The sequence below is a fragment of the Nuphar pumila genome, chromosome 12 (genome assembly GCF_984573655.1).
Source record: "Nuphar pumila chromosome 12, dmNupPumi1.hap1.1, whole genome shotgun sequence".
Lineage (NCBI taxonomy): Eukaryota > Viridiplantae > Streptophyta > Magnoliopsida > Nymphaeales > Nymphaeaceae > Nuphar > Nuphar pumila.
In genome coordinates, this window is record NC_143260.1 from 22,604 (window position 1) to 35,002 (window position 12,399).

A 12,399-nucleotide genomic window follows, 5' to 3' on the forward strand; every position below is an offset into this window, starting at 1 on the left:
TTTTTATTTTATCTCAAAAAAAATTGGGGACGCTGCCCCCAACCGCAGACTATCACACCAAAAATTTTTTTTTTGCTACACCCCTGTTTGCGCACCCCCCCCCCACCCACCCACCACCACCACCACCACACACACACATAAATCCTAGCTACGCCACGCCACGCCACTGCTTGAAAGGGACTAGCAAAATTTAACAGCGGTCCATATGGCTGGGCCAAGTTAAATCATGTTTACATAACTTTCTTTTAACATACAAAATAATTAAAAACATAATGATACACGGAGAGAGATCATCATCGTATAAACAACTGAAAAACACCTAGTTTAAGTAGAATAAAAATAGATAAATTATGTGATTCACTTAAAAGCAAAATAAACACTTTACATAATGGAACCCAACCTTAATGATTCAGATTCACAATTTCAAAGTAGCCATCTTCAGGAAAATAGGGATGGCAGTGGATAGGGGCCGAGATCTCCACCCTCGTCCCATCACAAGATTCTGCCCTCCATCCCCGGACCAGTTTTGATTTTAACCTCCATCCTCATTTCATGTCTTCCATCCCCGGTCCAAACCGGGCGAGGTCGGGCGGAGCCCCATTTTCCTCCGTCCACTGCCATCCCTACAAGGAAACATCGGATGAAGGCCATCTCTTCAAACTGCTGCGATTCTCCGGTAGGACAGACTCCTAAACAGAATTTGGTGCATACCCAATAAATAAATGATCGTCATATAGATGCACACTAAAAATTATGGGATAGAGTTTGCTTTAGGTTATGGTTGCTAGAGATTCTTAAGGAGCTTTCCAAAGAAATTTAATTGTAAAAACCGAGCATTTGTAAATACGTGGTAAAAGTTGAAATTGTTCCCATTCTCCTAAACTAGAAGATGAAGTAAAAACAGGATGACAATGGTGATCACCGTTTTCGCCATCACAACAAACCAAAGAGAAGGAGTTAATCTGGCCCGACCCATTCTATTTTGGCCAGCCATCATCAGCATGACCACAGTTAGGGGATGAAGTATGGCGCCTTCATCAGCTTCGTACCAAAATCAACATGGACCCAACTTTATCCCGATTGGCAGGCCTTCTTCCTCTTTCTCTTTTTACCACACAAGAACGAAACTGGTCTCCTTTTTCCGAGAGGGTGTTGTGTGTTTTCCCCCGAAAATGCACGGTTTGGGGGTTTGAATGAGCACCACGTATATAAGCATGTGGGGCGCGTATTCTCATATGTGTCGGCATCACTTAGCATCGGAGTCCGGTGTGGTTGCAAAGACTTAAGTATCATTTCTTGCTATTCTCACCATGAAACAATGGTTCGAGAAAAGAACAAAAATGTCCTCCATTAAAAAAAGGGAAACGATGGTTCGAGAAAAGGATAAAAATGTCCTGCATCCAGAAAGTCGAGGATGATGTTAACTCTTCAAAGTCCAAACATTCTGTTTTCGTCCTAATCTATAAACTTTTGCACCATCTGCTGTAACAAGAGCTTCCTTTGGCATCCTTTGCCATCGTCTGCTACCATCGGACCCTCCTTTAACCTCTCTTCCTCTTTCTTTTCTGCGGCAGTGCAACTCCTTTTTTTTCTTCTTTTTTTCCTTTTTTTTTCTCCTCCACCTTTGTCTTTTGCTTCTTCTTCGCTTTCTTCTTCTTCTTTCGTGTATTTTTCTTTCTTCTTTGTTCTTATGTGTTCCTTCTACCTATGCTTGATAGATGGGGTTTGATGTTGATAACATAGTTGTTTCACGTCGTGAGAAAATATTTGTATAATCTTCGATGATGATTATAGTGGTTATGTGCATGATAGACAGGGGGTGATGCTAATATCCATCTATTTAATCCATTCCTACTGTTGGTCCCTCCATTGTTCGCAAACCATACTTCACAGTTGGAAAAATATATGTCTAATCTTCGATATACTTCTTGACAAATACGTAAAAGCGATTTATCATGTAGCCCCTCAGCTCCTTCAAGGGGACAATGCCTGAGCTTAAGTTGTGAAGTTTATTGTTAAGAGAGCACCAATGCTAGAGTCTTTAAGAATCGGCCTCAGTCCGAGAAAAATGGTGCAGTGCGTTGTCATTACTAATGAGCTTGTTTTCTTAGAGAAGATGTATCCTCAACTGCACATAGAATCGCTTTGCAGCATAGAAGGACTCGATGATGAACGATACAGATGTTTTGGTGATCTCTTTTCTAAAAATGAGAGTCTCTAAAAGATAGATATGTGTTTGACAGAAATGTTCTCCCATAGATATTGTAACTAAATACTAATATTTTTTGTATATGAATGTGGTTATAAATAATGTAAATCATGTGGATTTATAGTTACGAAGTTACGGCGAGAATGATATATCTTTGTTTACGAATGAAATTGATTTGTATTTAAAAATTTAACTCATTTTTTATCGTTGAAGTAAAACCCAAAATCCTTAAACCCTCAACCCCAATCACCCGTAAAAGAGATTAGGAAATATCGTTGACATAGACATAGCCCATAAAATCAAATCGCGATAGCACGTAGCTGTGATCATTCCAAAAAAATTTCCTTTCTTTTCCTTTTTTAGGGGAAAAAGAGAGGAAAACTCTTTGCAAGGTCCACTTGACCTTTTGAAAAAGATGTTTTGATTTTGAAATTACTCGCCCCCATTTTTATAATTTTGCGAGAAAATGGAGAGACAAGATTCGCTCATCGGTACGAGGTTCAACCATTTCTAGCGTCTTTATCAGGGGTAATTGGACCAAGGATCGAATTCATGCCTTTGCTTTTACCTAAATTTGTGTAAGTAATTATTCTAAGATCCTAAATGCACATTGAATCAGGCTTGTGCTATGATTTTGAAGAATGTGTATGATCCTTAGAAATGTTTCAGAAATTTAGATTTTTCCAAGAGATTCTGAAATGGATTTGAAAAATATCCTTTAGAAAGTTATTTATAAATTGAACTTGATTTGGAATTCGAATCTAAATTTTGAGTTTGCAATTGAAGTGAATTTGAGATTGAAAAATGAAATTATGAAATTGAAAATCAAGAGTTAAAATTGCAACTGAAATAAAAAAGTTGAAATAGGATTTTGAGATTAAGAGTTTAAAATTTGGAATTTGGAATTTGAAATTTGAATTGAAACAAGATTTAAAATCGAAAATGGAATTGGAGGAGAGTGAAATAGGAAAATAAAAGACTGAATTTGGAGTTTGAAATTGATAAGTTGGAATTTGAAAATTGAGTTTGTTTCTGAAATGGAACTTGAAATCAGACTTTTGAAATGGAAATCAGAAATTGAAATTGAAATTTTGAATTGATTTTGAAATTTGAATTGATGTTTGAAATCAGAATTGAATTAGAAATTTGAAGTAAATTTCAAAATTTGGTTTAGAATTAAATGGAAAATTGAAATAAAATTCAAAATTTTTGAAATTGAACTTAAAGTGAAAATAGAATTCGAAGATAGGAATTTTGAAAAGGAATAAAGAATTTGAACTTAATATCTAAAATTAAAATAAAATTCCAAGTTAAAATGTGAAAATTAAAAATATGAAAGAATCAAAAATTGGGATTTGAAACGAGATTTAAAACTGAAGGAAATTGAAAATAAAATTAAAAAATGGAGATAAACCTGAATTTATAGATGGAAATAAAAAATAACTTTGAATTTAGAAATAAAAAATTATTTTTGAAGATTTATTTCAAAAATCACTTGGAATTTTGAAAATAATTTGAAATAACTTGACAAAGATGGAAAATAATGATGTAATTCTAAAAAAGGTTTTGTTTGAAATTGAAATAAAAAACAAATTTTATTCTTTAATAGAATTAAAATAAGATTAAATTTAATACATTCATGACTATGGGTACAAATATATTCTAATCTAATCTTTATTTGAGTTCTAATAAAAAATGAAATAAATTTTGTGCCTTTATACAACTTAAAACAAAATTAATTTTTTATATATTCATGACTATGGCTACATGGATGGAGGTGATAGGAAAGGTTATGAATGCTTTGAACCTCACCGAGGACATGGCATTGGATAGAAATGAATGGAGGAGAAGGATTCATGTGGAAGACCCAGAATGATTTTCTTTGTTGGTTCATATCGTCGACCCCAATTGTTTTGGGATGAAGGCGTAGTTGTTGTTGTTTGTTGATGACTATGGCTACAAATATATATCAAACTAATTTATATTTTAAATTTTGATAGAGGAAGAAAAAGAAATTATTTTTTAGAAAATGTGATGTTTTTCGAAAAGGACCTGAAGTGTAGGTCAAATTTTATTTCATAACAGATAAAAATCCCAAGTATTGTTCGCATTTCGACTATGACCATAAATGTGAATCATTTACTTAGAGTTATTTACCTCTTATTAGAATGATGCACGTGTCATTCGTGTTTCACCATAGTGCTCTTTTGAAATAAAATAAAAATGACATGCTACAGTCAATTATGAAAATTAAAATATAACAACATGTTCATCCATTCTAATCTAAACAGGAAAAATAAAAATTCTCATTAATATGAAATTATTACAACCCCAAATTGAAATTGAAATTGAATATTGAAATTTCCTAATCTAGAAGAGAGACCAGGGTCTTCCGCGCTTTCCTGCAAAACAAGAAACAATACAAAACAGCAAAAATACGAAATCCAAAAGAAATTATAAATATTATGCTAAAACTGAAATACATACAATTATGCTAAACTGAAATGCTTATGCTTATGACATATGTGTATGCTTGAATGGAAATGCATATGCTTATACTAAATGAAAATGCATATGTGAAATGAAATGAAAATGCATGTGCTGAAATAAGGATGAAAATACATATGTTGAAATGAAGATGAAAATGCATACGCTGAAATGCATATGCTTATGCAAATGTAATGTGCATGATAAAGTTGAAATGCATATGCTTATGCAAATGCAATGCTTATGCTAAGGGGAAATGCCTATACATATGCCTAAATGCAATGCATGTGCTATGAGAAAATGCACATGCATATGCCTAAATGCAATGCATGTGCTAAGTGGAAATGCCTATGCATATGCCTAAATGCAATGCATGTGCTAAGAGTAAATGCATATGCATATGCATATGCCTAAATGCAATGCATGTGCTAAGAAGATATGTATATGCCAATGATAAAGTGGAAATACATATACTCATGTTGTGCATTAACTGTCTGTGTCGCCAACAACTATAGGAAGCTTGGTTTCTTCCCTTTCTGGATGAGTCTTTCATAGACATAGTAGCACAACCATACGCTAACTGCTCGATCCCATCGTGGTCTGAAAAGGACAGTATCTATCTAGCCACAAAATTTGAGACTGATGGATGCCTATGAAATGGACCCTATAAAGTAAATATTTCCAAAGAGTTGTAAACCCAGACAGGGATTGGTAACCCAGCTGCTTCCAGAAAACTGGGATAATGAGAAATAAGGTACCAAATACAAGTAAAGCCCCATGCGTATAGCAGCTTGAATAAGAGCTTTCAGGACAACTCCATAGGGAGAAGGAGATACTTTCTTATTATAAGGACCCCACGGTCCTTTCTTTTCTATCCATTCAAAACCATCTTTCACTTCATAAATTGATCCAGTAAAGTGAATGTCACAGTAAAGGCAGTAATCATTATATTTCTTGTTCTCAGAGGAACTAATATCACTGTAGAATGCATAAATAGAACATCTCATTTAGCAAGTTAAGTATTTCCAATTCAGAAGAGTGGAGTTTGAGCTCAATAAAGTTATGTAACGAAGGCTGAAATGTGATTCACAGCATATGCTGGAATACATTTGAAATTTGATTCACAGCATATGCTGGAATGCATATGCATATGAACACAGTTGTTATGAATACACAGATATTACAAGTGATGAACAGTATATGAAGTGAAATAAAGTAAAATAAAATGAAACGAAACGGGGATCAGATGAAGGTGTTGAGTGAAACACAATGCCTACCAGACGCAAAGAAAATGCAATGCAAGTGAAACAGAAAAGTAATGAATAAAATGAGGTAACAATGAAGATAATGTGAAGCATATGATGTTGTGAAACAGAGGTTGTGGGAATAAAATGGCGCGAAATTCAGACGCCATGAAACTCATTGAATGGATCAATTATGAGCAGATCTCACAACAAACACCAACCTACTTTTACAGAAAAATAAAGCATATTCACGGTAAATTATAATAAATTTTCTTTACAGCAAATGTAACTCAGATTTTCATAGTAAAATCAAATGCAAAAAAAAAGTTTACGATAAAATCAAATGCATAGAAAGATTTCACAATGAAACCAGAGGATTTCACAATGAATTGTATGCAAATTCAACTTCAAATCAACAGGGGATGATGATTTAAACTTTTGCATGTAAATCCAGAGAAGCCTTCGCGGTACAGCAGAAGCATACTTCACAGCAAATGCAAAATTGAATTCCAAATCGATAATAGACACTGATTTGAGCTTTTACAAGAAAATCCAAAGAAGTATTCATGATACAACAGAGATATGCTTCACGACAAATGCAAAAAAAAGTGAACTGCCGATGCTCAACAGTTATTGGATTGTATCCAGTCCAATTGCATAGGCGATGCAAAATGATCAACTCGAACGTGCGGTGCAGATGGCGAAATTTTTTTGTGCAGAAGATGTGGATTGAATTCGATGCATAGAACAAAAAAATCAAAACAAATTATGGAATATCAATGCAATTACTATGCTGAAACAAGAAATCGATGCAACAATTAAGGAATGAAGAAAATGCAATGCACAGGAGAATGCTTCTGCAACGAAATGTCAAAGATAATGATACAATGAATGCTAGAAAGTAAAATGTAATGCCGATGCAAACATATTGCGGGATCAGAAAAAGTAAAACTCAATAGATGCTCATATGCTACTAGATCAGATGGTGATGATGCTGTGAATACCACTGATGATGTAGTGGTAATCAGGTAGCAGACAAGATGGTGTGAAGGGGATATGTTGTAGATGGATGCAGATAAGTCTGAGACCAGATAGATGTGAACTAACATCTGATGCCGCTGAGAATGGGTGAAGTGTAATGATGAATGCAGTGAGATGAAAAAAAAATGCAGGTAATGCAATGGATGAATTATCGAGTTATATTACACAAGTAACATTGTATAGTAACTCAATGTAAGAGGCTTAATGTCATTCAACTAAAATGGGCGTGAAATGCAGAGAAATAAGCAAAAGTCACAAACGAAAATGATAATAGACAATAATTATGCTCAAATGAGATTGCAAGAACAAAATCGATACGGATGTTAATGAAATGTATAGACAATGAATGAAATGCAAAACAAGATGATATGCAACAATGCAAGGCAACAAAGGATATGTGATTAACTAAAATGTAATAAAGATGCACGAAATGATGGTGATGACTAGATGATCAGAACACGCAATTGATAAAGTAAAGAAAATTGTAAACGATGTAGGATGATCCTTTGTAGAGCATCCATGAACCAATGCCCACCAATGATGGATCAAAAGCATGATGAATGCTATGATGCAGTTGGATGCAGAGTGCCTATTGCTTCAATGAAATGAAAATGATGCAGAAAATACTAATTAGAATTTGTTGTGGATGATGTGATATATACAAAAGATGGTGATAAATGAGGTATGGCAGAGGAAATTAGATGGTGTTGGATTGCTGCTAACGATATCTACGACTGATGGATGCATAGGCACGATGAATGCAACTCAAGTGATATCAAGTGAAGTGGAAGTAATGATGATGTCGTGATCAGATTCAACAGATTAACTGCTTATGAAAACACGAAGAATGAAATACAATGATATGCGATGTGGAAATCAGATTGAAAGTATTAAAAGCGCAGGTAATGAAAAGAAATTTTGGTCGATGACTAATGAATGAAATGCAACAAACATCGATTTACATCGTATACAGGGAAAGTACTGCAGATCAAACCATATGCCAATGAATGCAGACATTGACTCTAGATCGACTCAGATGAGATATGTGGATGATGCATTAGTGCAAACGAAATAATCAAATGCAAATTAGCAAAAGAATAGATGAAATGATGAAGTGATGCAGCATAATCAATAGATTAAAGAAAATCAAAAGAAAGTTGCAGACACAATAAGCAAAAATAAAAAATGTGAAACAAGATGGGAATGGATAAGAGGAAGATAAGGTGAAGAAAACTTACTGAGTTCAACTTCGATTAAATCGAGAGGAGAAGAGAGGGAGCTCTTCTTCCTTATGCTCTTGCTGGTTGATTTTCTTCAGCCGTGAAAAAGAGAAATGCAAAGATAAGAAGAAAAAAAAAGGAAAGAGAAGAAGAAGAAGAAGGGAGGAAGAGAGGAGGGAGAGAAAGGCAAGAGGGGGAAGGAGGAAGAAAGATCGAAAAGGGTGGTAGAGAAACTCGTTCTCTTCTCCCTCTTCCAGACCACCCTCCAAAGGAAAACTTGATATCCTCTCCTCTCCTCTCCTCTCCTTTGCATATGCTTATAAAGGAAAGAACGGTTACAAAATTTTCAAAAATAGTCCTTCCAGTTTTTCAAAATTTTCAAAGAGAAGGTTTTAGTTACAAAGATTTTCAAAAAAAAGGCCTAAAGTTATTTTCTAAAATTTTGCCCCTTTTATATTTTTTGAAAGAAAACCTAAAATATAAGAAAAATACGAGGAAATTAAGAGATGAGATCCAGATGGAGTTTTAAAAGATTTTACAACATATTGACTTTGAAATTCGAGGATTTTGCAAAGGAGAGCTTTTGAAATCAAATTTAAACAAATTAAATTTTAAAAATAGATCTAGATTCGAGGTTTTGAGTAAAGATCGAGTTTGGATCTCGAACCAAGGAAAAATGAGAAGAACGGATCCAAATGAAGATTGGATCTGAATGAAATACCTGAGCCATACAGAAAATTGATTTTAGATTTTTTTTAGATTTGGATTGAAAATAGAAGTTTTGGGCTCAAAATTGGATTTGGATGTCTGATCTGGATTCGAGGTTGGGTCTAGTATAGAAAATAAAATTGGAAGTGAATCCGAAAAATGATTAGAAATTGACCCAATTGCCCTTCTGAATGACTCAGAAGGGGAGTTTTAGGGGCAAAAAAGAGAAAATTTGAAATTTTAAAAAAATTTGGGTGTTTACAATGTCTTACAAATATCGTTAAGTTTCCAACCATTGAAAGAACAAGATCCACCTGCAATAACAAAACAATGCTTTAATGACACTCACGATGACATATGTTCTTCAACGATAGCATGATGACATGAAAAGGTTCTCACGATGCCTTAATGGCACTTGTTGGAATGTTTGTGCATCATTGTTTTCTTTCATAATGCCTAACAACAATGAAAAAGAAGAGACGACTCTAAAAAAAGATGGCCGACAAATGCCCTATGACACCCACCAATGATCGAACCAATTGATCGCGAACCCGAGAATGTTTTGTAACGCAAGGCAGGAACTAGAAGATGGCAATGTGTTGTAAAACAAGCTAAAAAATAAGGCGGGAACCTCGACTCGAGATGATGACAAAGGTTGTTACTTCGGTGGCAAAGTTTGTGTCATCAAAGGGAGCTCCTGTTACAGCAGATGGTGCAAAAGTTTACTGCTTAGGGCGAAAATAGAACGTTTGGACTTTGAAGAGTTAACATCATCCTCGACTTTCTAGATAGAGGACATTTTTGTCCTTTTCTCGAACCGTCGTTTTCTTTTTTTGAATGAAAGACATTTTTGTCATTTTCTCGAACTATCGTTTCATGGCGAGAATAGCAGAAAATGGTACTTAAGTCTTTGCAATTGCACCAGACTCCGATGCTAAGTGATGTCGACACACACAAGAATACACGCCTCATGTGCTTACATACATGGCGCTCATTGGGATCCCCGAACACGCACTGTGGCTAACGGCCGTCTTCGGGGGAGAACACACGCCACCCTCCCACCCAAGTGAAAGGAACTATGGTTACAAATGATTTTTATAGAGGAAGATAAATACAGTTACAAAGATGACAAAGCAAATGAATAAAAAGGCAAAATTGTAACGACAGCATGCACAAAGGATAAGAGGGCACATAGGAAACAAAATGATAATCTTAAAGTTCATATATCCTGCATATTGGCCAGCAAAAGCCAGGAGGGCCACTTAAGAACAAATTTCATCTGACTGCAACAAATGGATCTAGCCCTCAAGACTCAACAGTAGCATCAAGGAGAATTCAAAGTTGCTCCTAAAATCAAGAAGAATATGCAAATAGCACTCAAACTTTGCAAAGGAGGCAATGCTTATGCTGACTTGATCATGTTGTTTCCAATGAGCTGGAATAGCAGTCAGACAACTAATGCCTGACGTTTTGATAGTCTGAGCTATCACTGCACTATTTCCCAGCAATGGGATGCTGCTCTAATGGAATTCTTCTGGCATTTGGATCGTGTGATGCCAAGTTAAACATGGTCCAGGTGCTTGGGCAGCAACATATCTCGAGGTGGTCTACTCTGGCCAGTGGGATGATGTAGGTTAATGACCCCAGCATGGACCCTCTTCACATACTCAACAAGAAAAATAGGAAGCAATCGAGCCGCAACAACCAGTGTTCAGCAGAGTCAGCCTGTAGATGGCCCACCATCAACAACTTAGGAAAATTGACCCAACACGCTCGTGCAGCCCCCACAAACCATGGAGCCACGAGAGTGCATCTGCTCATTCCTGCTCAAACTTTATCAAGCAACCCTTCTCATTCAGAGGTGCCATCTGATCCACATAACCTGTCTTGTTCCTTTTGTACAACATGAATCCCAATGCCCAGTCATGATTCAGCAGGAAAACAAGGGCTTTGTCCATAGGCACCCGCCTGTAGTTTCACTAGCAGCTGGAACAACAGGCCAGTCAGAACTGGGATGGTGAAAATCCGTTCAGATTAGAAAACAGAACCCTTTAGGCCAGTCAGCCTCCCATTTTAAGGTCCGACTTACCGTATTAGCTTCCAAAATTTGGCATCCGATATTAACTGCATTTCTGCCATAACGATCATTACGTTGAATGTCTTTAGGGGTAGTTCGTTCTGCACCATATGATCTGTCAACGTTGTATAAGTTTCTTTTCCCTTGTGTCACTCTATTAGGATCTCCTGTTACAGCCTGAGCAACGAGGGATCTAGCATGCAGTTTAACGCTAGCTTGATGCATAATCTGCAATCTTTATTGCCTTGCTTTGCTGGCACAAATTACAGAATAGCAAGGCAAAATGGGGAAAAGTACGAGGCTCTATTTCATTCATTTATAGAACGATCAGGTCATACTTATAAGATCCATTACAACACTTAAAAACAGAATAAGATAAAAAAAGATCCTGACCATATGCAACGGTCATTAAGTAAAGTACAAAAGACAGACAATAAAAATAAAAAGAATAATACCTATGATAGAAAAAAAAATGGCTAAAATACCTTTATATGACTGCAATATGTAAAATAAATACAATTTAACTCTTCCCCTCAAACTCAAGGTTGAATAACCTAAAGTTTGTTAAAAAGGAAATGAAACCTTATGAACGAAAAATATTTAGTAAAGAAATCTACAAGTTGACATTTTGAGAAAGTGTACAGTAAAGAGATAATACCTTGAACATATTAATTTCGTACATAGTGGCAATCCATTCAATATGTTTTGTTCACTAAAGGTATAGTTGAGCAATTCCTATGTCTATAAGCAAATGTCTCAACCAAACTAATTCAGTTGCAGTAGTTGTCATTGCTCTGTATTATGTGATGATACAAGAAACAATAGAAAATGAGCAGCATTCATGTGAACTATGGTAAAGGCATGTTACAACTGGCTTGATAACATGGACAGCATGAGATATCTAGTCGTCTAATGATCAAGTAAGTAATTCGCCCAGTAACTGACAATATGAAGTTGGGTTACAAAGTTGAACACTGTCTATGGCCTACATATTTGCATTTAAAACTTTTGGAGTGTCCAATTTCTTACTATCAGTGATTGTTTTTGCTATGAACTTCATTTGTGAAAGAAAATACTCTTGTGATGAGAAGGAAACATTTATAGCAAAAAATACCACACAAAGACTAAGTCAGTCACTTCAGAGTTACCTCTTAATGCATTCAATGTCTTTTTTGTCATTTCTTGGTATGATCGTATCACCAATGGAGAGTAGAAGGATAACAATAGTTGCAAAAGACTACTTAGTAAACAAGGCAGTATGAGTATAACATGCTCTAAAATCAGTTTTTATCATAGTTCTATTAAAATTCTCAAACCATGCTTGATTTGCCTGCTTAAGGCTATGGAGAGCCTTATATAGTTGAATAACAGATCCATTTGTAAGTTTTAAACCTAGTGGCAAATCCATATGCA